We start from the raw sequence: 27,924 nt of genomic DNA on the forward strand, positions 1-27,924 counted from the left end.
AATTCAGGTGGGCTTTGCCTTTCTTTCAAGGCAAGAGGAGTGTTGGGTGTCGCTCGTATTTTGAGATTAGCTGGTAACATGCCTAGAAGAGAATAAACAACATTCCCTTGGTCAGCAAGGGCCATGCTGAGTATTTAATACTCTGTATGATCTCTAATCCATACTCCAATAGTTTTTTGACCATTCAGACTTGTAGAGTAATTCCTAAAGGATCCTTGGGTATTTCATGGCAGAGAGCAGTGCCAGTGCTGACAGAAGGATTTTTCTTTCTCTTTGTGATACCAGTTTTCCAGCTGCGTATTCTATATGGGAGCACGTTGTTATATCTCCAAAGAATTTTTTTAAAAGACCTTCATGGGGTTCTAGAATAATTCCTGTGATACAGCAGTGCTGGTTGAGGAATAGCTCCTCCTGAGCTGAAATTGGGGTGCTGTGTTCTCATTATTAACTCAAGATGCATCAGTGCAAATAAACCTAAGCCTTCACAACATTTAAAAGTATTTATAGTGAACAGAGCAGGAAAAAAAAAATGTAAAATGTAAAAAAATAAATAGAGAAACCTTCCTAATTTGCTCGTTCTGAGGCTGGAATGTTATTAAATCACTGAGCTGATTTCACTGCAGTTGGGATAAAGAACTTCAAGGGTTGCCTGAACTTTCCCTCAGTGCTTGGAACCAATAGGTTTGGGATTAATGGCCCAAACCTGTTTCCAGTACAAAGGGTCAGACTGCTTCTTCCTTTGGTGGTTGACTAAAACAAACAAACAAAAAATGCCTCTAAACTGAAGGTTTTCAGTTTCAAATCTGAGGTTTTGAAAAAACAGTGGAATTTGTGGCCCTTGGTGGCCTAAAAGAGTGTTTTCTATGCTTTGTTTTTTAAAAATCAAAATCTGGTTTTCAATATCATTTAAGAAATACACAGACTGTATTTAAGTATTCTCCTAAATTCACTTCTGGACTTAGCAATTAGAATTTAATGTGACAAGAATGTATTTGCATGCATGCTTTCACACACAGAATGAAAACATCTCCATAAATTAAGAGTCCTGGTAAATCCCATGGTAACCTGACAGAATGGAGGGGGAATAGACATTTTTAAAACAATTCTCTAAAAACTCAGATTTTCAAATTGCTTTTTTATGTAAGGATACATGTTGGTTTTTACAGAAGCTGATTTTTTGCTGTTGAGTGTTGAAGAAATGATGGAAAAAAAATTATTTACAGTGTTGTTCTCATAAACCCAGTCTTTTATGAGCTTGATATCATCCTGTGATAAATACTAAGCAGAAATAATCCTGCAGCTGCAGTTCCTTATTACCCCTCCTAATTGTGCATGGTTTGTGCTATGTAAGATTAGATTTATTGTAGGCTGTATTCACAAGGCTTCCACACCAGCTTCCCCACCCCTCTCCTGAGGTGTCTTTTGTCTGTGTAGATGTTCTTGGCTTGTGAAAAGCATTGGAGAAAAAATACATGTATTGGGGTGGTGGTGTTGTGAAAGCTGAGAAGGGCTCATCCTGGAAGGTGGCTGTACTGGGTAGGTCAGGCAAGAAAAAGCTTTTCTGATGGTTTGACAGGTCTTTCTTGGGTTTCTGTTTGTGTTTTGGGCATGTGTTGGCTGTGAATTAGAGGCAGTGAGGGCTGCTGTTGTTGCCATCACGGTTCATGGGTGCAGCTTGTTTTGTGGAGATAATCAAAACTCCACAACTTTTGTGACAGGTGTAAAGCCAGGATGTTTATTACAGCACTGGACACACGTGAGAATCATTCCCCTAAAATGACATGGGTACTTCTGGGAACTTCAGGTCCTTCTTTATCCCCCTCTCAGATACATATACATACAATTTCACAATCGGTTCATACATAGTCATTTCTACAAATTTCATGTGACATTTGTCACTACTTCTTTATCAGAAAGAATTCCCAGGTCAGGTTGACCTGCTCTCACAGCATCTCTCTGTCTCTCCATCACCCTCTGTCTCCCCTCTCCTTATCTCTGTCCTTCACTGAAGCAGTTTCTCTGAGCCTAAGCTTTGCAGTCAGGCTAATAGTCGTGTTTTCTAACCACAAACTCAACTTGAAAATATACATTTCACCTAAATCAAAATAGATTTCTAGAAAATTTCCACTTTGCCTCAAGCTGGAGGCAATGCTTGGGCTTTGTCAGCTGCTCTGGGTGTCCCTGCCAGGCTGGGGACACCTCGTGGGATGGAAGGGATGGAATGGTGCCCAGATGTGAGGGAACAGCTGCCCTGGCAGAGCAGGAGGGGCTGCACTGCTGGGGAATTGGGGAACTGCTCTAAAATTCCCTGCAGGACTCCAGCCTGGGGCTGTGCCCTCCTGGCACCCCTGGGAAGGGCTCAGGCTCACCCACTGCCAGTGTGGAGCTACACTGAGCTCCCTGAAGCTCCTCTGACCCCTCAATCTGCCTGGGGACATGAGCTGGGGTTCTTTGCCACAGTTTCACCACTGTTCATCCCAACAAGCGTGTGTCATGTCAAGAAACGGAGGAGGAAAGTCACTGTGTAATTCATGAGGTGTAAGTTTTAATTATTGCAGTGACCTTTCCAGCTGTCCTTGTCTTTCTGCTTATCCATTGAACTGTGCATTAGGCTCCCTGACTGGAAAGCAAATGATTCTCAGCCTTGTGGGAGAGCAGGGATCCAGGAGAAGGTTCCAGCACTGCTGCCCTGGCCAGTGCTGAACGTGTTCCTCAGTCAGGACAGAACTTGGGGTGGGATGAACATTACAACACCTCAAACCCCATTACCCCACAGGGTTAATGTTCTAAATGGGGTTTTAGTGTCCTCAGAGGGGCTTTTTGAGTTTATCCTTTCAGCTCCCAAAGCAATTCTTCCCATTGCCTTGAGTGAGTGAGTGTGGAATCTTGGTGCCATTATTGTATTAATAATTTAAATGCCTCTTTATCCCCCTGTGCTCATCCAGCTACAAACCTGTCCATGCAGGAGGTGGATCCTCCTGTGTTGCTGCACAGGAGCAAGAGCTCTGGCAGGTATTTTATCATTTAGTGTGTGAGCTGGCACAGAGCTGTGGGTGGATCACAAAGGCTGAATTTTTAATTCTGTTGCAGACTGGAGGAGTCCCAGGGCAGCCCCTGGCCAGACACAGCCTGGTGGGCAGGCAGGTCCCACAGAGCAGGTCCTTGCTGGTGTCACCTGTGTCACACACAGGGGTCCTTTACCCTGGGCTTTGATATTTCCCACAGCAGGGCAGGAATCCCAAAGGAGTTGGAATGGTCTGTCCAGGCCTGTGTTATCTAAACACAGATGTTCTACTTGTCAGGCACTCAGGACTAAGCAACAATTAGGATAATAGATGTGTTCTACACCCCAGCTGCAAGTCACTTGGACATGCTTAAAATCCTCCTCACCTTTCCTCCATTTATTTTCCTACACCTATTAGAAGTGATTATGCAAAACACCTTTTTTTTTTCTGCTCCTTTAGCAAATTCCTGTCTTGCATTTTCACCTCCAGTTTATCAAAAATATGCCATGTGCAGAATGTCCCTTTATTAGATGTGTGAGGAGAAGAGCTGCCAGTGATTAGATTGGCTGCTCATCCTGTCTCTGCTGGTCCAGCATAACCAACATTTGCTTCCTGAATGTTAGCCAAAAATTATCTTCTCTCCAGCTGGATGGGGATGTTTCATCATCTTTAAAAACTGAGGTGACCATTATGTTGTTATTGTTAGGCAATTATTTCCTGTTCTCATACAAATTTACCCTCTGACCAGTTCTGGCCATGATGTATCTGGCAGAGGAGCCAGTGCAGTCTAATCAAGCCTTGTGAGAGCTGCTGTTACCATAATGCAATTTGTCACCTCCTAGCCTTGCTGCCTTTGCCACTGCATCTGCTCAGGAAATGCATCTGTCATCTTTATCAAGGCTTCCTACCCCTAACTGATTACCCTGCCTGCAAAAGGAGAAAATCCTGGGGTTCCAGTGGCTGTCCCAGAGTGGGAGAGGAGCAGGGGCTGGTTTTGTGCTCCCCTTGCTCAGTGCTTGAGATCTGGAGCTGGATCTCTGTGCCCCTGCTGCTGCCTGGGGCACAAAGAGGTGCAGGGAGGGCTGAGCTGGTTTGGAGGATCAGGCTGGTGCTGTATTAACCAGCTAAATGCACACAAAAGATGGAGCCAGACTCCCTGAAAGTGCAGTGGAAGGGTGAAATACCAAGCTGTGTTTGGTGTCAGGTACATACAGGCAATGTGTGTATTTGTGGTTGTGAGATGTGTAGACACCGACCATGGGACAGTTATAAAGATGAATTCTAATAATAACTGAGGAAAGTAAAGCAGGGAAGAAGGCCTTTGAACCTATCTTTTGTTTGCAACTAACCTTAGTTGATTTAGGAGCATTGGAATTAAAGGTTCATTTCAGTGCCCTGCATTAGAATTCTATTTCTCACACAAGTTTCCAAGTTTTACTTTTATCTTGAAGTAGATTAGAAAGCTTTTCTCCCTCCTCCCACCACTGTCCTCCTCCCAGCTTTGCTCCCTTACGTTACAAATGGTGTGACCAATACATGAGACTGTAGGGAAATCACCCCTGGAGAATTCAGTTTTGTCTGCCTCCTTACAGGATGTGTAAAATGTATTTTGAACCCTAAAAACCTGATATTAATCTCACTCAGAGTTGTGAGTTTTAAAATGCCTATTTGTTCTGGTAACTTAGAGGGAAAGAGAAGGAAGCAGCTGGTTTTCCTTTTTTAATATTTCAGGTACTTTTGCTTTTAGATTTTTTTTAACTTCTTCCATACTCTCCTGCTTCCCTCCTTTTCCATTTTGCAACACTGTTATGCTGATAAAGATTTATAACATGTAAGCTTAATAGCACTCAACACTTGTTTAATTGGTAGAGATTTGGGAGGAGGCCCAGACTAATTAACACCAATTTCTACTCTATTGTCAGTGTTTAATGGATTTTAGGACCAGATCTTTTTGGAACTAAAGTTACACTGAAGGCATGTTGAAAATAGAAAATAAAATCATGTATGGCCACCTTGAGAAACCATCTGTTCCTGGAATAATGCTTGGTTTTTATAAGTAACAAGACATATATGCAGTGTAAACATTGAGTTTCCCTTTTGAGGCATTGTTTATAACGGCATAAACCCTCCTGGAATTCTCCCCAAGCGTATCCATACACCTCTAATTTCACTATTTCTTTTTCTTAAGAATTGAGTATTTAGTGAATAATAAGTAATTTTACTACAAGAAGTCCTTTATTAAAGCTCATAACTCAACTGGCTGTTTATAAAAACACAGAAGCTAGAAAAAATATGATAGAACTCTATATAAATACTTAAATATCTTTAAAGGTCCCAAATGAGAAAATAATAATTACAGTAAAGACAGGATGAGACTTAAGTTCAGGTGTATTAAATGTGTGGTCTCCTCTGGCTATTTAAAGTTTTATGTGGTGCCCCCTGTGACAGTGTTCACAGGGTTCTTGGAGAAGGGAAGAGATGAAGGATCTGACTCCATGTTTCAGAAGGCTGATTTATTATTGTATGATATATATTACATTAGAACTATATTAAAAGAATAGAAGAAAAGGTTTCATCAGAAGGCTAGCTAAGAATAGAAAGGAATGATAACAAAAGCTTTTGTCTTGGACAGAGGGTCTAAGCTAACTGACTGTGATGGGCCATTAATTAGAAACAACCACATGAGACCAATCACAGATGCACCTGTTGCATTCCACAGCAGCAGATAATCAATGTTTACATTTTGTTCCTGAGGCCTCTCAGCTTCTCAGGGGGAAAAATCCTAAGGAAAGGATTTTTCATAAAAGATGTCTGTGACAGCCCCCAGAGAGGGCTCCTGCTCAGGAGAGCCCTGTCCTGGTGAGCAGAGGATGCCCAGGCAGGCAGAGCTGCCTCCAGACACTGAAAGCCAGGTCAAATGAATCCAGTCTGGAAGGAAAATCATTCAGCCTCTCTGGGGTGATTTTCTACAAAGGCCTTTGAAAGAACAAGAGCGTGAGGGAAGTTCTGTGTCATCAGAATTTTCTGCCTTTTGAGCCTTTTCATTGCTTGGCTTCCATTTCATCACCTGAGCTGATATTAGTGGAATCCTCACCTTCTTCCAAGTGTCTGCTTGACCTTTTGTTGGGTCAGCACCCGAGTGCCCTGGCATTAAAGCACGATGCCCTGTGATTTAATTCACTGTTTCTCAACATTCCTCTCCCTTCTTCTTTGCTCTCTGGCTCACGAACGTCTTGGCCAGCTGTGATTTTTGTATTCCTCTTGTCACTGCAGCGTGTTGCTGCTCAGAAATCCATCTGGGGAGTTGCCACTGTCTGCTTTTCCCTGTTAACAGGAGAAGCTCTGGTTCCAGCCCTCTGTTTGCCCTCTGGAATGTGTCAGGGGAACGGGGGCTTAAGTGCCCTGTGCTGGCTGCTAATGCAAATCCTTTGTTGTTAATCTCCCTGCAAGGAAATACAAATCTGGAATTACTTGACAGGATTCCACTGAAATCCTTGGCATTGGGTGCCTTGTAGCTCCCACTAGTGTTTGAAATTTTGGTCTACTGGATCATGCCAGAAAAGGTTTCCTTTCAAATAAACTAAAATATCTAATGCGCTTGCATGTGAGGATTTTCTTGTTTCTTAAATTAAAGCATTAAATGCAGTCGAGTATTTGCACAGTAGAGAGATGGTGGAATTCCTATTTGGGGTTCTTTTTAAGAAAGAAAAAACAATAAAAATGGTTGCTCTGTATGTTTGATGGTGCTTCAAAGATGCTGCATTGTCCAGAACGCTCCCAGGCACAGCTGAGAGCTGCTTATTTTGCCTTCAGAATGAATGTTTTATTCCTGTTTGTGGAAATTTAAATAGCGGTTTCTTAGGGAAGAAAACATAATTTTTCACCCAAGCTGCTGCAAGGTATAAATACATTTAGCATGTCTTCATCTCAAATTCTGTAGTGTGAATCACATGGAAATGATTGGAGCAGAAGTAATTTTGGTTGTTGGCCAGATTTTAATTTTTCACTGCCCAAGTGTTTTTCACATGTTTATTTACCTGAAGATGAGAGAGCACCAAGCAATTAGCATATGGTTCTAGGAAACACAACGGATATTCCAGTTAGTGAAAGAAATAATTTAAATGTGTTATTTGTCATCAAGGTGCATGATATGTGACTGGCCTTTTAATGGCTTTTAGAAATGTGCTTCACATAATTTGAGGCAAGCTTTCTTATCAGTATGTCGTGCAATTAATTTAATCTTGTTTCTGTTATTTCCACAGTATTTTTCAATTCAGTGAACCTCATTACATTTGCAAGTGCATTAAATTAGAGTCTGGATAGAAGAAGAGAGATGATTATCAGTTAATTTAATTATATTTCTAGGTTTGCCCATTTAATGATATGTCTGCCATTGTTGTTGCAGCCTTTACAGCAGTAGCACTGTGCAGGAATTAGTTCTGATTCCATGTAAAGTTTGTGTTATCTGATAACTCCTGACAACTGCTGCAGCCACATGTTCAGTAATTTATGAGTCTAATCAAAAGTCATTTACTTTATGCCTGAAGGCTGCAGTATGCAACGCTTTCACTGTATTCACCACCCCCTTTTTGACTCTGCATATGTGGGAATGTTTTTGCAGAGCTTGACACCATCAATTAAGGAACACAACTTCATGTCCTTGCAGTGATTGCAGGAGCAAGAAAATGTTCCCCTGGCAGGGCTCTTCCAGCCAGCTGGACACTGCAGCTGGGAATGTTCTTGTTTTTAAGGAGGACACAAAAAACAGCCCCCAAAATTCACCATTATGCTGCCCTTCATGTGAAATGCTCTTTACTTTTACTAATAAAATTATGTGGTCCTTTTGGAAGAGATGCTACAACCTGAATTTTCATGCTCAGCTTCTAACATGGTGCCTGTCCATGTTACTGCTTTTTGCAGTAAATAATATTTTTTAATTCCTTTTGCAATTCTGAAATTTTGTTTTTCCCCTTAAAGTTTTTTGCTACATGTTTGAAATTTCAAGGTGCCTGGAGTTTGCCCTGGTATCTGGGAATCCTAAGGATGAGGCTGCTGGGACTCTCCAAAGCAGTGCTGCATTATCAATTATCTGGATCAGTTGTGTAGCTCATTAAAGGCAGATCTATTAAAGCAACAGTTTCAGTTTTTAGACATTTATAGATACCCAGTATCAATGCGAGAGAAAAAGAAATTCAGTTCTGAGGTACAAAATGTTCCAAGTTCCAATATTTTAAGATGGCTGTTTCTGAGATTTTGAGCAATTTAAAATTTGGAAGTAAATATTAAGTTTCTTAGCAGAAATAACCCAAAACTGAGGAAGAAAAATGATTTAATCCAAATTTCACTACACTCTGAGAACTATTCTTCTATTCCTATATTTTGGAAGGTGAAACAATTAGGTCTACATTTATAAAATTATAATTTTATAACATTTATATTTACTATTTGTACATGATGAACCATGCTGTGGCTGCAATGCAGATAATGCACAGAGGTTGTGTACATGAAGTTGGTTCTTTTTCTGGAAGTATTTGCCACTAGAACAAGGCTCTGATGCCACAAGGTCCCGTGGTCTGTTCTGTTAGCCAGGCAATGTGGAGAGTTGATGGAATGTTTTCCAATGGAATAGATGGATTAAGCCTTTCAGGATAAAGATATTTTAATATTTGTGATGCACTTAATGTGAGGAAAAAAAAACCAAAAAAAAAGCAAATTTAGTATATTTTTGAAAGTGAGACCTGTGTGTGGGTGCAGAGTGGGAGAATCAGACTGGAGAAACTCAGACGGGCTGGATTTGTGAAGCTGAAGAATTTTCATTGCAGAAAAGTCCCATTTTTCATTGCAGTAAATTCCCATTCTCCCAGCTGCTCCCTTCAGTGATGGGGTTGCCTGCTGCCAGGGGATTATTCCTTACTCTGGCTGAGTAAAGTTGTTGTAGGGCTGGTGGAACGCCAGTCTGTGTGTTCACATTAATAAGAGATATCCTACTTCTCCTGGAGTATTTAAACAATTATTTTACTGTTTTCTGCCTTGCCTGATTTGCTGGATCCCATCTCCCATGACACACCTTCACTTCTGTTTACACCTCTCTGTTTATTTTCTCACTTTTGCTTACTTTTACTGTGAAGTTTCTCTTGGCAAGGATGACTGATAGACAGGCACTAATTTATTCAGGATAGTGCGGGGATATGCCAATATTGGCTGGAAAAAATGGATTTGGTGGAAATTAAAAATATAACAATTACTACATAGCTTGTTTTTTTGTGAGGAGGAGTTAGTCAGGGACAAACCTCCTTCTCAGTTTATCTTGCAGGTTTCCAGTTGGGCTTTGAGCACCACATGTTTGTTTTGAGTTGCAACTCACAAAGCTGTAACAATGACAGTTTTTAAACCTTAGTATTTTTCTAAATAAGCACAGTCTCTCTGTTCAGCTCCATTGGAAAGAAGTGCTTTGAATCCCTGCCAGTGCCCAGGGTCTCTGGCAGAGTCCCCTGGAAACCTGCATGGGCCAAAATGTAATGTTATGCTCCTTTATAGTGGCAAAAATCATCCCTTGGAGACTGCAGAGCAGGGATAAATCCAGCTGCTTGTCCAAACACAGAAATAAAGCAAGGATTTATTAGCTAGTTTTGACTGCAATTTTGTCTGATTACAAGAGCCCTCAGCTAATGCTAAGGGCAGAAAAACAGACTTGCTCTGACTCTGGATTGCAATGGGAAGAATGAAATAGATTTAATTAATAGAGCAGTGAAATTTTTGTTTAGCTATTTAATATATGGGAGAAGAAAGCCTCTTCTTAAATGAGGCTAAAACTACTTGCTTGATCATCATCCTCCTACATTACAACCCTTCTGTGTTCTCTACTTAACTTGTCTAGAAAATGGTTTTGGGTAGTTTTTTTGGGGATTGTTTGTTTGTTTTGTTGTTCTTTTGGGTTTGTTGTTTGTTTTTATTTGCTTTGTTTCAAACTTGTTAATTTCCAATGACTCATTTAATGATGCTTGCTGTAATGCGAGTGATTTCTGCTCTCCTTGCTTTTGTCAGTTCACTTTGGTATTTCCCCCCCAGCTGGTATTTTTGGAGGGACTGGAATGGAAAGAGGACATCCCTTAGCATTCTGTGTTGGAAAAGTACTGTGCTTCCTTTTCTGGCAGGAAGAATTCTTCCAAATCCCTCCTTGGTCTGAGCTGCTGCTCTCGATATCTCATTATTTGACTCAGCTGTTTCTGTTTCACCTTCACCCAGCTAATTAAGTAACTCATTGGATATATTATTCAGGATTTGATTCTGCTATCTGAGTCGGTGAGAGATGGAATTATAAAAACCCCAAACAAAACCCAACAAAAGAATCCCCTTGATGGGATTAGAGGCAGGATTGTTGCTGGACACGGTGGATGGGAATGGGGTTGGCTGAACATGAATCACACTCTGCTGGGGAAGGACTGGGATTAGGGCTGATCATTCCTTGAGTTCCCCAGAGTGCCCTGGGAATTGTTTCAGGACGTTTGTGGAGCTGGAGGGTTCTTTGCCTTTATTTCCATCTCTGTTTCCCTGGTCCTGCAGGACATCCCATCCCTCTGGCAGGTCTGATAGGGGCTTGAGCTGCTGCTGGAACTCGGCCTTGCTCATCGTCTTGGCCCCACTGCCAACACAGATTACTTTCCAGGGCTTTTGGCAATTGGTAAATAATTTATTTTGTTTTCTTGGATTAGAAATGTAAACAGGAGTGCTCTGCAAATGAGCAAAATCCAGTGTTCAGCTGTAAATGATCCATTTGCATTTGCGTCCCTCTGACTTTGACTGCCTTTGTGACTAATCTTTTGTACAAAAGAGAAGTGTTATTACAATTAAATTAATTCCCTTTTTTGCTTTAGACTATTTTTCCTTAATATTTACATTAAGCTACTGAATTAAACATGACTATGAGTAATCTTCTCATTCATGTAAAACCTACATATTTTTATCATATCAGTTCAAGGAAACCTTTTAAAATATTTTTTTTATAAACCCAAATTAACAAAAAATTACTATCACCAGAGAAATCTAGCCTTGATTTTGGATGCAGGAGATTGAAGTGCATGAGTTCACAGGCTGACTCATACAGTGCATGAATCAGGTACATCAAGGATTTGAATGTATTCCTTTAGAATCCCAGAAAAGTTTTCTGTTTTCAATTTGCAGTTCATTGTTCTGATGGAAGTGTCTCCCTCTCCTCCTTCCAGGGCTGGGATGTCCTTTCAGCTTTGATCAGAGCAGATTTTGGGCTCTGGGATGCCTCAGCTGGCAGGAGTCCAGTGAGAGCTCCCAGTGAGGGGTTTTGAAAGTGACTCTGGTGCCAGCCACCTAAAGCCACTGGAAAAGTCCTCATCAAGCCTTCCACAAAACATCTGATATTCATCTGAGCTTCTAGAATGGTTCTTATTATATATGCAATAGAGTGCATCAGCACAAAAACAATCACTAGGAAATTCTCCTTGTTGGTTTGAAATGATCAATACTTTTTTCTCCTGATGCACTTCTGTTATATTTAAGAAGTGATGGCTCCATTCTGAGAACAAAAAGAAAACCATAGCAGATGCTGATTTTTTGTAATTAATGTTGCTTTTGCATTATGTTTTGGTTCCTAAAGCAAAATCCTAGAGCTTTTTGAAAGTACATGCGCTCTAAATTTAGGGTAAACTGAGTCAATCATTCTCTTAGTTGAGCATATACTTAATATTTTTCATTTTCAAATAAGAGTAAATTTTGCCTTTAGCTTAATCTGCTTTTGGTCTAAGCAGTCACATACTTTTGGGTCTTGATATTCCAAGGGAAAAGGATGACTTTTGGTGGGAGTGATAGCTTTGGAATAGATTCTGACCTCTTTGCCTTGCTTTTGCAGTTGCAGTTTTGTTAGCCCAGAAAGAAGATTATTGTTCTGTGCAAGGAAAAATAAGTATTTGGCTGGGATATCTCCAGATTAGCATTCTGACAGGTACCTTTTTATACTCATCTTCTTGCTAACGAGAAGATACCTAAATATTTTATTAAGCTACTAAAAGACTGAGAACATTTTATGAGACATGAACTTTAATGAGACATGAAGAAGAAAAAATTAGACTCACTCTTTCAATAATTTGGGACAGTGAAAAATGTTAATGTTGTCTTATCATACTAACAAGGGCTCAGAATACACACAACTGTATCAGCAAACTGAATTTGTATTCAGCTATTTTCTTGGTTTAAACCTGTTTTGAATCCTTACTTTTTATGTTCTTTTCTAGAGAAAGGCTCTAGCAATATTTCTTACTGCTTTATTCCAGTGAGAAGAAGTTAAAAACATATAAAAACTTAACTAAGTTTGGGGGTTAATTTAATGTAACAAACTTAACTAGAGTTGTAACAAGCAGTTAGATTCCTTTTTTTAACATATGATTTTCTTAGAGCTTATGAATTCTTTATATTTGCAGGTTTGCATTGTATAATAACAAGTTCAATGGCACTGTACTTTTATGTGCTGAATTTATTTATTATTTAAATTACAAAATAATTCATGAAATGGGACTTTCTCTTTGCTGTTTAAATAAGGCCACGTATTAATTATGTTGTATGTGGTAATAAACAAGTTTCTCAAATTATTTAAGCTGGGAAAGTTGAGCAATGACTCCAATGAATAGATGTAGCTTTAATTCATTTTCACCGTTGCAATGTCTTCTTTTAGAATTTAAATATTCTTTATCTGAACTTAAATATCAAGTGTATAATTTCTTTTATATTCTCTAAAAATTCTCAGTTATATTTCAAAACCTATTTGTTCTCCAGGTAGAGAGAGGAATACTTTTCTTTTTTCTCATCATGTGCTCCACCCAGCCTCACTGCTAGGGACAACTTCTTCTCATGTCTCTAAATATCCAAATACTTTTCAAGACAGTTTTTCCCCACACTGTTGTATCTCTAGCTATAAAATATTCCCGAGATCAACCTGCTGCCCTGAATTTCCAGGAGCATCAGCAGCAAGGTGCCCTGGTGCCAGCCCCAGCTCATTTATGGCAGAGCAGAGGGAGAGCTCGGCCAGGTACAATGAGCGCTTCTCCCTGCTTGTCTGGGGCTCTGGTGAGTCACAGGAGTTATGAACACAAGAGCAGATAAACATCCACTTTTTCATAGTGTTTCCTCTGTGTTTTCATTGCTCTACAAATCCAACATTATTATTTTTTAGAGTGTGTGACACATCCATTTCCAGCTCAGTTCTGTGTTCTTATCTCTCAATTCTGTGCTCGCACTTGAAATATTAATGGCTTTAGCACAAGTTATATTAATGGAACAGTTATGTCTTTTGGGTTTAAGTAGAATTAATTTTAGGAAACTGCTTCTCATGAGAGTAACCAGAAGCAGCTGTTGGTTTTGTTGCAAAATATTAATGCACAATTAAAAAAATAACCCCAGTGACTTGGGAAACAGGGCTGTTTGCTGGAAGCATACCTCTGCATTGCTCTGACCATATATTCCCAAATTCAAATATTGTGGTGGATGTTCAGTGTGTACTGAATTTTTACCTTTCCCTGTGCCTTTTTGATGCACCAACCTGAGGTTTGTTGAAAATGTGCTCACTAAAGTTTTCTGAAATGTTTCTCCTTGAAATAAAAGACCTTAGAGGTATTATTCACATCATATTTCAAATTACAGCTAATTTAGTTCTTTCCTGTTTGACTATTTTCCACGTGTAGAGGGTGATTGTGGCCGCAAAGCTGCTGTAAGATATTTTCTGGCTGCCTTGCTTGTCCTCTGGAAGATTTACCCCAAATGCCTCTGGCTTGCAGCAAGCACTGAGCGCTGGGCTGTGTCAGGGACTGGATTGTGCTCACCTTTTACTGAGGGGAGCCCTTCTCACCTGGGGAATGCATTTTAGCAAAATCACTGCCCCAGAGAAGCTGCTGGAGGGGGAGCTTTGCCCCTTGCAGGCAGAGCAGAGCACCAGGGCTGATGGAGATCAGGATTTTGTGCATATCTGCAGTGTTCAGGAGCATTTCTGAGAGAGCTGTGGTGTCACTGACATCTTTTCATGAAAATCATTTCCTCAGGATTTTTTCCTCCTGAGAGGCCTCAGGAACAAAATGTAAACATTGATTATCTGCTGCTGTGGAATGCAACAGGTGCATCTGTGATTGACCCATGTTGGTTGTTTGTAATTAATGGCCAATCACAGTCAGCTGGCTCAGACAGAGAGTCTGGAGCAGCTGCCTTTGTTTTCATTCTTTCTATTCTTAGCTAGCCTTCTGATGAAACCTTTTCTTCTATTATTTTAGTATAGTTTTAATGTAATATATATAATAAAATAATAAATCAAGCCTTCTGAAACATGGAGTCAGATCCTCATCTCTTTCCTCATCCTAAGACCCCTGTGAGCACTGTCACACTCTGGAATAGCTGGAGAGTTCCCAGTTGCACTGAATTCCTTCCAGTGTTCTGTTCTACGTGTTCTGTAGTACCAGAGAGGTGTTCTTGGGCTTCTGTGCTGCTGGAGAGCTGTGTGCCTCTCACCCTGGGAGTTACAGATGTCCTTGTCACCTCTTGTCATCTCCTTACAACCAGTCTGTGTGATTGTAAGCTTTCCTCCCCATCACTTATACTGAAATCTTTGCAATATATGGGAATTTCTCTAGAATTTCTCAAGAGAGTTGGTCAAATCTATTTCCTTGCTGTGCCATCAGTTGCCCAAAGCTGTGTTATTGAACAACCAGACCTCTGGGTGCAGTTTTGGTAGCTGAGGGACCTCCAGGATTCCTGGGGCCTCACAGATGCTCACATATTTAAACATCTGAGGTTTTGTTTTGCTCCAGCTGGGAGCTGCGCACCTGGGAATGTGTGCTGCTGAGGTTTGTGCTCATTTTGTTCTCCCCCAGGAAATACAGGTCTGCTGTCAGCTCTGCCTCTCACCAAGTGACCAGGAAGGGTTAGAAAAGAGCTCACAGTGTAAGCCAGGACTGTGGAGAAGCTTCACTAACCAAAGAAAGAGATCTTTATTATTACTACTATTATTATTATTAATTTTTTGAGTTAATTTCCCTCCTTTTGTTTGTCTCTGTGGTTGTTCAGGGTGGTATTTGCAATGTGAGCCTTTGGAGCATGGCCTTGGAGGGACTCTTGTTCCATGGTTAGCGCACCATGACAGCAGGGGGAGATGAAAGGAATAGCATTGCTGGGATTTCTTTCTTATTAAAAGTGCTTCTTTTGAAGAATATGGAGCAGCTCTGGTTTTAGGTTATCAGTCTCAGCCAGCAGAGCTGTTTTCCCATCTCCCCCAGCCTATCTTAAGCTTGTAGGGATCCCAGTTTATACAATTCTCTACAGGGCTGTCTCTTATCTCCTTCTCTCAACTGACAATTTCCCTGTCCAAACATAAACCAGGCTATCTTGCCTTCCCCTCCTTTTTCTCTATTACACTAAAAAACAGCTTTGAAACTCCACTGTTATGACTCTAATATTGGCTGTACATATATTTGTTTTCCTGCCTTGAGCCCAGATCAAGGCCTGTGTGCACACAGGAACCTCTCTGCTCATGGATGAGCACACACAGTTCTGCATCTCAGGTTTGGGTGTTATCGCCAGCACCTTGCCATTTTCAAATGCCACTTTTCTCAATCTGCCAAAATACCATTTTCTGAATAACTTTTATTCTAGTTTACTTGCTCTCTCTAGGCTTGAACCTACCTGGTATTGCTGGATGTAGAGTATGAAATATTTTTCCTAGTCTCAAAGAATTAATTTATCTTTTGAAGTGTGTATCTGTAAAAATATAACAGCAGTTAACTAAGTTATCATCTGTATCATTGTTGCCAAAATTTCAGTGGAGGATGTAAACATATGACCTATTCTAAAGTAGGTTAAAAATGACTCATTTTAAATGTTGTAGGTTGTCATTTTCCAAGTTTGTTTTTCCTTGAAACATTTATATTGATGTCATATCCATGGCTTTTTATTCAGAGTGTTTTCTGTGGTCATTAATAAGCCTGCAACTGACTTGTGGGTAAAATAAAAGAACGTACAAAAACTGAACTCAGTGATTTACTAACGCACAAATTAAGTCATTTTTCATCATTGTAATGTTCAATGCCTACAAACATGGATTGCAATCTCTTTTTTCAGGCATCTAAATCAGAAATAAGAGTAAAAGAAAGTTAAATATACATAGGCTCTTATATTTTATAAAGGTTTGAAACATTCAAAAAGGGGCAGCATTTTCTGGGTGCTGTGGCAAAGGTAGATGACTTCAGTAGCCATTGTGATTATTATTTTTGGAATGAAGAATTGTTATTTCATCTTGTTGAAAAACCTTGTAGTCATTTTTTGATCAGAAATCATGTGCAAAGAAACAAGGTGGGTAGAACAAGAGATGCTGCTTTGTAGAGTACAGAGCTGAGACCCTGGGTAAAATTATGGTGGGTGGATTGAATTCCTGTGGGGAGGTGAGCATGGAAAGCTCACCCTGAAGCCCTGTGGCAGTTTCAGGGTTAAGGTTGTTCAGTGTCTCTCTGAGCTTTTACACTGCTGCCTTTTGATTGTTTGGGGGTTTCACAAACACAAATGCAATTTTTCAGTGGGTTTTTTTTTCAGCTGCCAGAAATCCTGACTCAGATTTTTGGTTGATATTTCTGCAAGTTCGATTCTGTGGAATGTGCTTGATGAACTTGGAGCAATCAGAAGTTAGACTGGGAATGGTGTTGGGCTACAGAAACCTCCTCTGTCTCTGTCCAGTGCTGTTCTTTTGGCCCACAGCCACAAACCCTGAGTGCTCCATATTCAGGATATCAGATTGCTGCCTCTGTTGAAATACAGACAGCTATTTTCACTCTTAGTGCTCTAGTTGTCTCCTTCTACCCTGTATTGTTTAAATATTTGGTTTGTATATTCTAAATGTTAAATTAAGTCCTACCTTTACAGACTTGAGGATGAATTACCCATTATAATTTCCTAGCTAAATTTAGACATTAAAATATGATTCATGATCTTAACTAGTTTCACACATGAAGAAATCAACCTGCTGATCAGAAGCTGCTGGAGTTTCCTTTGCACTTTGAAATTCCTGACAAGCAGCAGACAGTGGCTGATAAAGAATTTGCCATGAATGGCATCTGAGGTTTCTGTTATTTCTGCTTTTGAGGGTGCCAGATGGGAGTTATGTAAAGTACAGTGAGCTGGAGCCTTCAGAGGACATGCACTGTTATTTGAGGAGATAATTCTGCAATTCTGCTCTCCTGTTGTTGTTTTGTTCCCTCAGCCCTGTCCTTCCTCTGCTGCTTGGTGCTCCAGAGCCCGGGATTACTCTGATATGGGCTGAAAGGGTGTTTTGAACCTTTATCCATTAATTACACATGAAATGTCTGCACCATGGAGAGGCCAGCAGAGACAATATTTGATGGAGCAGCTCTGCTGCAGAATCTCAGTGCTCATCTGGTGCCAAACCCTGTCCTGGCTCTGCTCTTCTGAAGCTTCTTTAGATCTCCTGAACATCAGCTTCACCTTGCCTTTACTGGATCATTATCCCCCATTAAGAAATGGATTTTTTTCAACCTGATGAGCAAAAACAAAAGAGTATTGTTGGTGACTATCTGATGGGATTTACTCAATATTATCCTTTGATTATTGTCACATAATTTTATGGAATGTATTTCTCTGACTACATCATTAATATCATTAATAACATGAGGCTCAGTAAGAGTAATTGCATTGTAAAAGGATAATGTTCAATGTTTTTATTGTAAAGTTAGCCTCAGATTTAGGTGTTGTTTTGAACCTGTTACAAGGGATGATGAAATTGCATGGTTAATCAGTTTAAGCAGTGAAAAATTAACTAGTAATACTTTCTATTTGGTGGGAATTTAAAACAAGGAAACAAAAGTGGTAGCAGATCTCAGATTAATTTACTTCAAAGTTCTTTATTATTGATCAGTTTTGAGACAGTTTTTACCAGTTATGACTGCAGCTCCATATCATTGCAGGGATTCCAAAGGGAAATAACCATCTTTATCAGGATTCCTTCAGTGAACATTGCTCACCCCAACGACTTGCTGATGCTATTTTTGCTTTTGCATTTATGGCATTTCTTTTATGAGATAATGGATTGGGGAAAAGAGAGCTTGTGTGACTCAGATGTTTTAAGGACAGCTTTTATATACAAAGCTGTCATATGTTGAAACACAAAATGGGAAGGAATACTTTTAAAAACAGTGACTAAAAAAAGCCTCTTTTCCTAATTTTGTACTAATGCACCTGTAATCCTTCTAAAAATCAGAATTTCTAACAAATTACCTTATAAATTCATTTAATATTTTCCATTTTGATGAAAATATGCCTCTTCCTATCCACTTAAAGGGATTTTAGGATCCTTTCAGGCTTCAGTGAGTGCTGAAGAGCAGTTAATTATGTTTGTGTTTAAGGGTATATGTTTTACAGAACAGCAGCTCTGTTTTAGTGGAAGATATTATTGTAATTCTTTAGTTTCTGTTCAAGTAGGATAAAACATAAGAGTATTTTTCTTTTTGTTTCAGAAGAGTGAATATAATGGCTGTCTTCCAGAGGATATATTAGTTGTGTTTTCACTCGGTGGATGCATGGCCCTCCCTGAGTGCCTTAGTGCTGTTCTGAATGAATTTATAAAAAATTACTGTCCCTTTTAAAATATTGAGTTAAAATATGTTTCAAAAATTACTGTTCTTTGCTTTTGGGGAGAAAATTTAAACATTTGGCCTTACTGTAGCAAGGAATCTGGACCTTAATCACATATATGACACACTTTCACATGAATTCCTTGAGTTTTGGGGCAGCACTGAATTCAGCACCTGGCAGGGACCCTGTGATAAAATAACCCAGCACGGCCATGGAATTTCTATTTCCTCTTGAAACAAAGAGGTGGCACCATGTGAGATGGAGCTCTTGTTATCAGTTCAGTTTTACTGATAAGGACACCCTTGGAATTTGCCTCAGCAGCAAGAAATGCAAAGTTTAGGAGTGTAGCTGTTTGCAGAGTTTGTCATTTGATGCAGTTGTATAAATGAAATCTGAGGCTGGTTAAATTGCAGGAATCTATATAAGAAAAACTCAAAAATTTTTGGGTTTTTTTGTTTGTTTGTTCTTACTTTTTTACAGAGCATGGTGTTCTAGATAAAAAAAGTTTCAGCCTATTTACATTATAACAGCAATTCTCCTCACTCATTCTAATAAATTATTATTTTATTATTGTTATTAATATTGCTACTACTGCTACCACCATAAAATCCTCACAACTGATAAGGAATAAGAAACCAGTTTACAGGCACATTGTTTACTGAGCTGATGTACTACATATTAGTTGAGGCACAATTATTTTAATAGATCCACTCCTACCCCCCTTCACCTTGGCAAAGAATATTGGATTTTCCAGTTCAGTGAGTGTCTGGTCGTTATCATTCATGTGCTCTATTGCAGTTATTGTTAATGGTTATATGAACAGCAAAATAGGAAGCATATATCACCTGTCAGCTTCTGTTCTCTGGGCCCATCTTGGGGTAAATTATAGTGGGATTAAGAGCAGAAGCTGCTAAAATTCAGGTTTCATGAAGAAGTTGTGGATTTTTTTATTTTTCTCCTCTAAGGTTTAGGATTTGTGTTCAGTCTTTAAGGGAAAAGTATCAGTATATTAAGATCATAAATTCTGAACTGGTCTTGCCAAAAAGTATTTTAGAAAATTTACCAGATCAAATAAAAAGTGTGTTAACCTGGTTTATAGAGAAAGAGGGAGAAATACATTTTTCTGCTCTAATGTGACTCTAACAACTTTCTAGTTTAAGGGAAATGTGTGCAGTTATACTTACCAAGGGGTGAAAATAATTCACCAAAGCAATGTTCTGAGTTCAGGAACAGTGCCATTTGTGCTCCATCAAAAATGGCCTTCATGTAATCAGTTTTTTAGCTTTGAAATTGATCTCCTGTCACCATTTTACTTTGTTTTAAATTGTGCAGCTTACATACTATCCCGTATTCATGCTTGGGTAACTTGATTGAACTGGAAGAAAAACTTTATCAAAAGCACACACTTGTGTATTTTAGCCTGTAATATAGAAAGAATAGAGAGAAAATGTAATGTGGGGGTAGCAAGTGAGGGTGATCACATCTCTGGTGTAAATTTATCCCTCAGATTCTTTTGGCCATGCTAAATTGGCATTTCTTAATATGAAATTCTTCATTTTGTACAGTTTTTTTTTTTTTTTTGCAGCAATGCCATCAGATTTGGTGAGATAATCTTTTAAGTGGAATTTTGAAATAAGTATTGCAATATTTTTCCTGGGTCAACACATTGCCTACTTCTTTAATTAAACTGGAACATTCCCATTTTTTCAATTGTATAGTTGAAGGTTACAGGATTGAGGATGAGATGAAGTCAACAGTGTGATGTTTGGTGCTTTATTCCTACTGGATTTTTCTGCTGGGAATAGATGATTTAAGATGTCTGGTGAATGAGAAATTGCAGATTATGAGACTAATAAAGATTAGAAAATGCATTTTGATGGCTACATTTTTCCTTTCATTTCTCTACTAGTTTAAGAGAAGGAGGAGGCAAATGATTTTATTAATTTTTTGATTGATCCAAATCTGTTTATTAACTTCTTGTTATGGTGCTTTAAGATTACCTGGCACCTCTCTCTCCCAAGTGCCATAGCTCATTTTTGCATTCATCTTTCATACACATTATGTGGGAAAAACATTCGCCAGTCTGAATATACAGTGAAATCAGTTATAAAGAAAAAGCAGGAACTGTTCCATTTCAGTTATATACTGAAATGTCCTCACATACTGCACAGTACTACACAGGGATATTTACTATCTGCACTCCAATTAAAAATACTGCATTGGTTTATTAGACATTTAAAAGTATTTACTACTAAGTAAAAGTATTTACAACTAAGGAATCAATATTCCTTATTTAAAAAGAAGGCTAATTCCTCAGTGCACGTGGATCTATACACAAAACCACAAAATCTATGTGCACAATTGAAAGAAGGGGTTTAGGGGCATGAAGGGGCCATGTGGTTTAATGGTTTGTTTGATGGGGGGAGGTTGGGTTTGTTTGGTATTTTTCTATATCTCTTGACCATCTCTATGTGGTATTGCAGGAGTCCCCAGGATTGAGGTGAGAGATGAGTCTGACTCCATCTTCTTAGAAGGCTGATTTATTATTATATTACATATTATATTATATTATATTATATTATATTATATTATATTATATTATATTATATTATATTATATTATATTATATTATATTATATTCGGCATGTCAGATCATATTCTATTATATTTAAGAGTGCTATACTAAAACTATACTAAAGAATAGAGAAAGGATACAGACAGGAGGGTTAACAAGAATGATCATGGAAAAATTCATGACTCTCCTCAGAGTCCGACACAGCTGGCTGTGATTGGTTATTAATAAAAAACAATTCACATGAAACCAATCAAACATGATCCTGTTGGTGAACAATCTCCAGCCACCTTCCAAAGCAGCAAAACAGGGACAAGCAAATGAGATAATATTGGGGTTTTTTTTTCTCTGAGGCTTCTCAGCTTCCCAGGAGAAGAAATCCTGGTGAAGGGATTTTTCAGAAAATATGACAGTGACAATCTCTACATCTCTTGAGATGGGGGTGTCCTTTTGCAAGAAGCTGCCAGGGTGTTTGTGTTCAGTGATGCTTTGCTCATCACTGCAGTGCTGCTGTAGAGGGCAAGCATCTGTCTGGGGGGAGCAGGCAGGAGAAGGTGCAGGAGGAGCAGAGCACTGTGTGTTTGCTGGCTGCAGAGCTCCATGGATGTGCTGCTGAGACGCCTGAGTGGGAACCAAGATGTGAGCTCAGCCCTGGGAGCAGAGCACGTGCTGGGGATGCTGAGAGCTGAGCATTCGGGAGCAGAACCACGTCTGTGCCTCTGACATTTGGCTGTGTTCCTTGGCAGGGCTGGCTGAGCTGCTCTGTGTGCCAGGGGAATGGCTGTGGGACACTGGCTCTGCTGGGACCAGTGTCCTTTTAGCTGTGTGCTTCTGAAAATGCTTGGGAAAGCAAAGGGTTCATGGCAGCACAGCTTGGCAGATGGTCCAAAGCAAACTGGGCTTGTTTACCCTACACTGGGCATGGAAGAAGAAATAGCATCTCAGTCACTCTCTCCTTGCCAACAAGAACAAAAAACCCACTCTTGGTCGATAAGAAAACTTCTCAAAGCTCAATTATATCAACTTGCTGCCCGAGGCTCCAGCCCAATTCTTTATTTCCCCTGGATGTTGAAGCAATAGCTGTCATCATCAGAGCTCCTTTTGAGCTTGCTGTGATAGGAGCAGTCCTTTGGATGCAGGGCTCACTCCTGCCTTTGTTTCTGCATTCTTATTAGTGGGATGACAAAGCTCTGGGCCAGGAGGCTGAAATCATTTCCAGTGTTTGAAGCACTGATAATTTGTGGCCTGACTACTCGTGACTTTTGAGAATAGGTAGGAACTGAACCATTTTAAGTTTCTGATGGCTGTGGGTTAACCCCAGTAGGCAGCACAACCCCCCTCACTCCTCCTCAGCGAGGCAGAAGCGAGAAAGTTTGTGGGTTGTTTATTAAGGGAAGTCTTGAGACCAACATGAAATTCTGCTTCACTTTTATACTCAAGAAAGCATAGTAAATATATAGCCAGCTTTTTGGAAATGCAACTGTTCTGCTGCACAGAAACAGCCATATTTTGTGAAAACATAATAAAAGCATGAAACTCGACTTGTTGTGATAATCAAAAGTGTAGTGTAATATCAAAGAGAAAACAGATCTTTACAGAGCCCTAATTTTCCAAGGCACTTCTACAGTCATCACACATCTTCTGTCATTAAACAATTCCTGTCCTGTCACTCTGTATGCTCGAAAAATCACTATTTGATTTAAAATTTATGCTTTTTATCACTACATAGCCCAAAATGACTGAACTCCATTTAAAAGTTCAACAAGAATCCTCTTCAGTTTTGAAGGAACTTATTCTGTGAAAATTGGACTTAACTGAAGTAGTTTTGCTATTGATTTATGCCCTGTGCCCACACAGTTGCCTCTGAGTAAACACTGGCAGCCACTTCAGCATCTTTGCTTCACAGAGTGAATCCTGCTCCTCTCAGCATCCTCACCTCTCCTTGGGGTCTTTGATCAGCTGGACTAGGGCATGGCTTTGCAAGTGATGCTCTGTCTTTTCCTCAGGCACTCATTTATGAAAAATACAGGAGTATCTTTGAGCTTCTATTTATTTCTCCGTCAAATATGGCAAAACTTAGTAAAGATATTCTAAAGGTTTTGAGGTGTCTGGGGTATGAAGCAATTTTAAGTGCTTGTTTCATTTAGGAAACCTGACTGAAAAAAATATAGATTCCTTCAGGAATTGTGCTGTGCCCTTGTGCTGTTGTTAATTTGAAAACATAAACTGTTAAATTAGGTTTCTTTCTCTAAAAGTTACATCTGTACTCTGGGTATATATTGCCAGTTGTCACCTCAGCCAGCTCACACAGTGTGTGGCCACGCTGAAATCACACCAGCAGCTTCCTCAGCTCCTTGGATTCATCAGCAAAATCTATTTATCAGGAATATCTATTGACCACCTAGATTTCAGTGATTTCAAACTTGACTATTTATGTGGCTGTTGGTCTCCCTGACACCTAAGGTAATTTTATTAAATAAATAAAGTATAGTTTAAAAATCCAGTTTTGACAGTTTTAAACTGTTAAAATTTACAGTTCTGGAAATTCCTGTGTATTTTCAGCCTTGAAAGTAGATAGACATATAGAAAAATAATTTTAGATTTGACCTGTGGGTTTACATGATGTTGCATTTAGGAATCTCAAATGTTTTTTTACTGTCTAAACTGACAGCTTTACCAAATAGCAGTTTCTGTTGCCAACTTTGAAAATGAAGCTTTTATTAGCCCAAAATTAAGTCTTAACCTGATCAAGGCTTCAAAAGCCAACATTTACAGCTTGATACTGCTACATGACTGATTCACACCTTAAAATTACATCTGTATCTTCTTCAAACGCTGCCTATTTTATGTGTGGTTTTGGGAGATGAGGAGAAAGGTGGAGGTTTTACCCTCGGGTACCTTTGCATGGCTGGGCTAATGGAACATCTGTTTGGAGAGAGGAGAGGAGTGTGAGGCTGGAGGGTTCTGTGCTGGGCAGACGTGCCTGTGCATCCCTGAGTGTTTGCAGAGCATTAGGGAAAGGACAAGGGACTCCTGAAGGTGAGAGAAGGGAAAGAAAGAGGAGTGGGAATGTTTTATATACTCCAGTCCATAAAGCCCCAGCAGCAGCAGCAGTACCTGTTCCCTCAAGTCTTGAATTAGGAAAAAGTCAAAGCTTTCCTTGGGGAGAAAAAAAATAAAAATTAACTCTTGATAGCATTGAAAATGAGCACGAGCAATGGGCTGGAAGCAGAAGAAAGGAGAAAGCAGCAGAAAGCAGAAGAAGGCAGAAAGCAGCAGAAGTCAGAAAGCAGAAAAAGCAGCAGAAAGCAGAAATCAGAGCTGGGTGCTCACTGGCACAGCAGGGTGGTGGGTGGCTGTGTGGGAGGGCACACACACACCAGTGCTTTCAACTCTCTATTAAAAATGCAGCAGCATTTTTGTAAGCAGTCATTTTTTTATTATAAAATTTGTCAGTTAAGTTTCTTAGTCTTGCAAACCTTCCTCTTACAGTCTACTTTTATCTAGAAACAAGAGAATAAAGCTTCCTAAAACCTGGAGAATTTGATTTTAAATTTGTGCTCAGATGGGTTGTTTCCTATTTCACTCAAAGTGCCCCAAGGCTTCCCTGAGCCATCAGAATCAGGTGCAGGTGGCCAAATTTTCTCCTGGTTTGAGCTTGTACACAAAAACCTCGTGGTCCACAAATGTTAGTAAATAGAGATGAAGCTACTTCTTTCAAAATAACGCTCCTCTCCTACATCTTTGACATTGCAACTGTTGAAGCCATTCAAATCCTTGAATTGCTTTGTTAATTTGATGAGGCTTCTGCCTGACTTGCTGGGGACAAACTTGGTGAAGACTTGAATGTCACATTCTAAGGTTTCATTTTTCATTTATTTTCTTCTTCAATAAGTATTACTGTGTGGTTAATTTGTTCTCTGGGATGGATGAAATAGAACTAATATGAAATTCAAATGAATTCTTCTGCTGGCAGCCTGTTTGTTAGCAGCAATAATGAAACATAATAGCCAATGGATAGAGAAATACATTAAGTTTTTTTTCTCAATAACTCAGAAGTTTGAGATATTTAGCAGTCAATAAAAATATCCAGAGGAACCAATAACCTGGAATTTGTCAGTGTACTTTTTAATTATATATATATATGTATGTGTGTGTGTGTGTGTATATATATATATACACATGTATATATATATATGTATATGTATATATATGTGTATATATATAATTATATATACATATATATTAATATATTAAACGTATATAATTAATTATATATACACATAAAATTATATTTATATATACATTATAAAATATATATGCATATATAAGTAATATATATTTAATGATATATTGGTTTTAAATTTTGTGTAAGGTCATGTTTCCTTTTTAAATGCTTTAGTCATTAAAAGAAGTCCATTTCAGCTATACAAATTTTAAAAAAAATTTTTAAAAAATTAAAAGGAGCTTCAAAAGATGCAAACCACCTTTAAGCTACTGGCTGTTTCATGAAACTAGAAGCCAGTGTTGTCAAGAAAAAAACATTATTTGTTGGGATGCCAAGGACGCGTGTAAAACACCTGACCAGCAATCGGTTTATCTTTCACGGGAGGCTGAACAGGATTTTACAAGGTTATTTGCTTCCACCTACTGCTCATCCTTGATATTACAGAAGAACCAGCCGGGGGAGCGCTGGGCTGGTTGGAACTGCAGAGGCTCATCCTTCCTCCCCTGGGCTCTGGGAGGGCAGTGTGTGCACAAGAATTCTCTTTACCTTTCCCTGTGCCTTGTGTTCACATGAGGAAAGGAAATCTGTTGGAAATTCAGACCATTTTTCCAAAGTTTCTGCTTTCTTGTGGTTGTTTGGGAGGTTTCTGGCAGCCTGTGGCAGCAGGGGAAGGGATTCGGGTTGGGATGGCAGGGAGGGAGCAAACTGCAGTGTGTGATAAAGCTCAGGGTGTGGGGTGTTAGCAGCACCAAGGGATGCTTCAGGATAGTGATTTCACTGTTCCTGGTTGCAATTCAAGGAGTGAAATTAAACACAGAATTACAGAAATTATGTAAAAGAAAGTATCTGCAAGTTTCTAGTGCATCCTAAATACAAAATCCCATTCAGGGCCAGGCTACTACCAAGAACTACTTTTGCTTTCTAGAGCTTTCCCTTCCCTCTGTTCAGTAACATTTTTATAGTGCTACTGTTGATGAAGGTGGTAGATTTGTTCCCCAGTCTGTTAAACTTGAAAAATCCCAGCCCTAAAACTTATGTTTGTCCTGCATTGCCCCCAGTGTCCTGCAGAAAACCTTGCTTTGTTTCCCTGTTGCTGCCACCAAACAAAACAGACCAAAAAGGCAATTTATGTAAAACATAGAGCTCTTAATATGTTTGTAATGATGTTATTTAATTGGCTGTTATGCAGTGACAGGTAGAGAAAAAAAGGAATTGTGTTAGTTTTAAACTGAAATGGATGAAAGAGTTTTCTTTTATATTCTACTTTTCCATGAAACTTCTATAGAATACTTCCATTCTGTGAGGTTTTCTATCATTATATAAAATACCTAAACTAATTCTTCAAAATGAACATATTTTCTGAGTTTTTCTATTTTATTTTTTACATACTAAAATGTTTACAACACTAAAGAAAGTGCTGATCCATTGTTCAGATCTCTAGGATTTTACAATTTCTTTTCAGCAATGGTGCTTCTCCATCTCAAATAATTCATAGAGCTGGGAAATTTGCAATACACATAGGAAGTGACAGCACTTTGTCATTTTGCACTTAGAGAAAGTAGCACAGATGTCTCCCAGAGAGGAACATTCTTATTTCTTCCCTTCTTGCTCTGAGATTGACAGATGATTCATTTTGATGATTTTTAAGGTTTAAGTTCTGTGTACATTTTTTCTTTAAAAGAAGTATATCTAGGATGTAGACATATACTCAAATATTTATATTTAAACATAGATTTGATTAAGTCAGTAGCTACACTGGTTTAAAGAATTACAACACTAATTCCTTCAGAAAATTAACTGGTTTTTATCTTGCCCTTGTGCACAAGTCTGAATCCAGGTGTTTAATCTTGAAGACATACAGCAATTCTTTTAAATCCAGCTCTACACAGTTTCAAAGATAACACATTCTTGCAGTGAGCCTGAAGACATGCAGATGTGGCTTTCATTGCTAAAGATGCAGTGGCTAATTTGTAAAGATTCACTTTCCATATCTTTAGATACATAGCCAAACTCTAAGGGATGAAATACTTGTTTAGTGTTCAGGGATAAAACAGAGAGCAGAAATGCTGAAATTTTGCCATTCAGCCTGAATCTTTTCCTGGGACTGATCTTAGTTCCAGGTGAGGTCTGGGTTCAATTTGAGGTCTCAGTTCCATTTGGGGTCTGGGTTCCAGGTGCTGTCTCAGTTCCAGGTGTATCTCGTTATCTCATTAACTCCTAATTGAGCAGAGCAGCCTCAGCTGGGCTGGCCCCACCTTTTTGGGGCTGAGGCTGCTCTGCTGCCTCTCTCTGCTGCTCCAGACAACCACACCAGATAAACCGAGTTGGGAGGAAGCTGAGTTTTGCTTCATCCAGGTAAAACTGCATTTTTAATTGAGTAATGAATGCTTATTAACTTCGCCCTCTTAGAAATTGCTTTTAATGGGAAAGGACAGTTGTAAAATAGCAAAATTCACTGTTCCATGGGCAGCAGG

At 39.2% G+C, this 27,924-nt stretch overlaps 1 protein-coding gene across 24 annotated transcripts in view; it reads left to right on the forward strand.

The window, feature by feature from the left end:
• RBFOX1 (RNA binding fox-1 homolog 1) overlaps nucleotides 1-27,924 on the forward strand; it is a 1,152,005-nt gene that overhangs the window by 605,613 nt on the left and 518,468 nt on the right. The window contains exon 1 of one of the 24 annotated variants that reach the window (XM_064725930.1): nucleotides 27,722-27,805. The exons of 22 other annotated variants lie outside the window; for them this stretch is intronic. The gene's annotated coding sequence lies outside the window, so the exon portion shown is untranslated. Of the gene's footprint in view, nucleotides 1-27,721; nucleotides 27,806-27,924 lie in introns of those variants that run through there. One more of the 24 variants, XM_064725904.1, reaches the window with a different exon arrangement.

The sequence above is a fragment of the Zonotrichia leucophrys genome, chromosome 14 (assembly GCF_028769735.1).
Source record: "Zonotrichia leucophrys gambelii isolate GWCS_2022_RI chromosome 14, RI_Zleu_2.0, whole genome shotgun sequence".
Taxonomy (NCBI): domain Eukaryota; kingdom Metazoa; phylum Chordata; class Aves; order Passeriformes; family Passerellidae; genus Zonotrichia; species Zonotrichia leucophrys.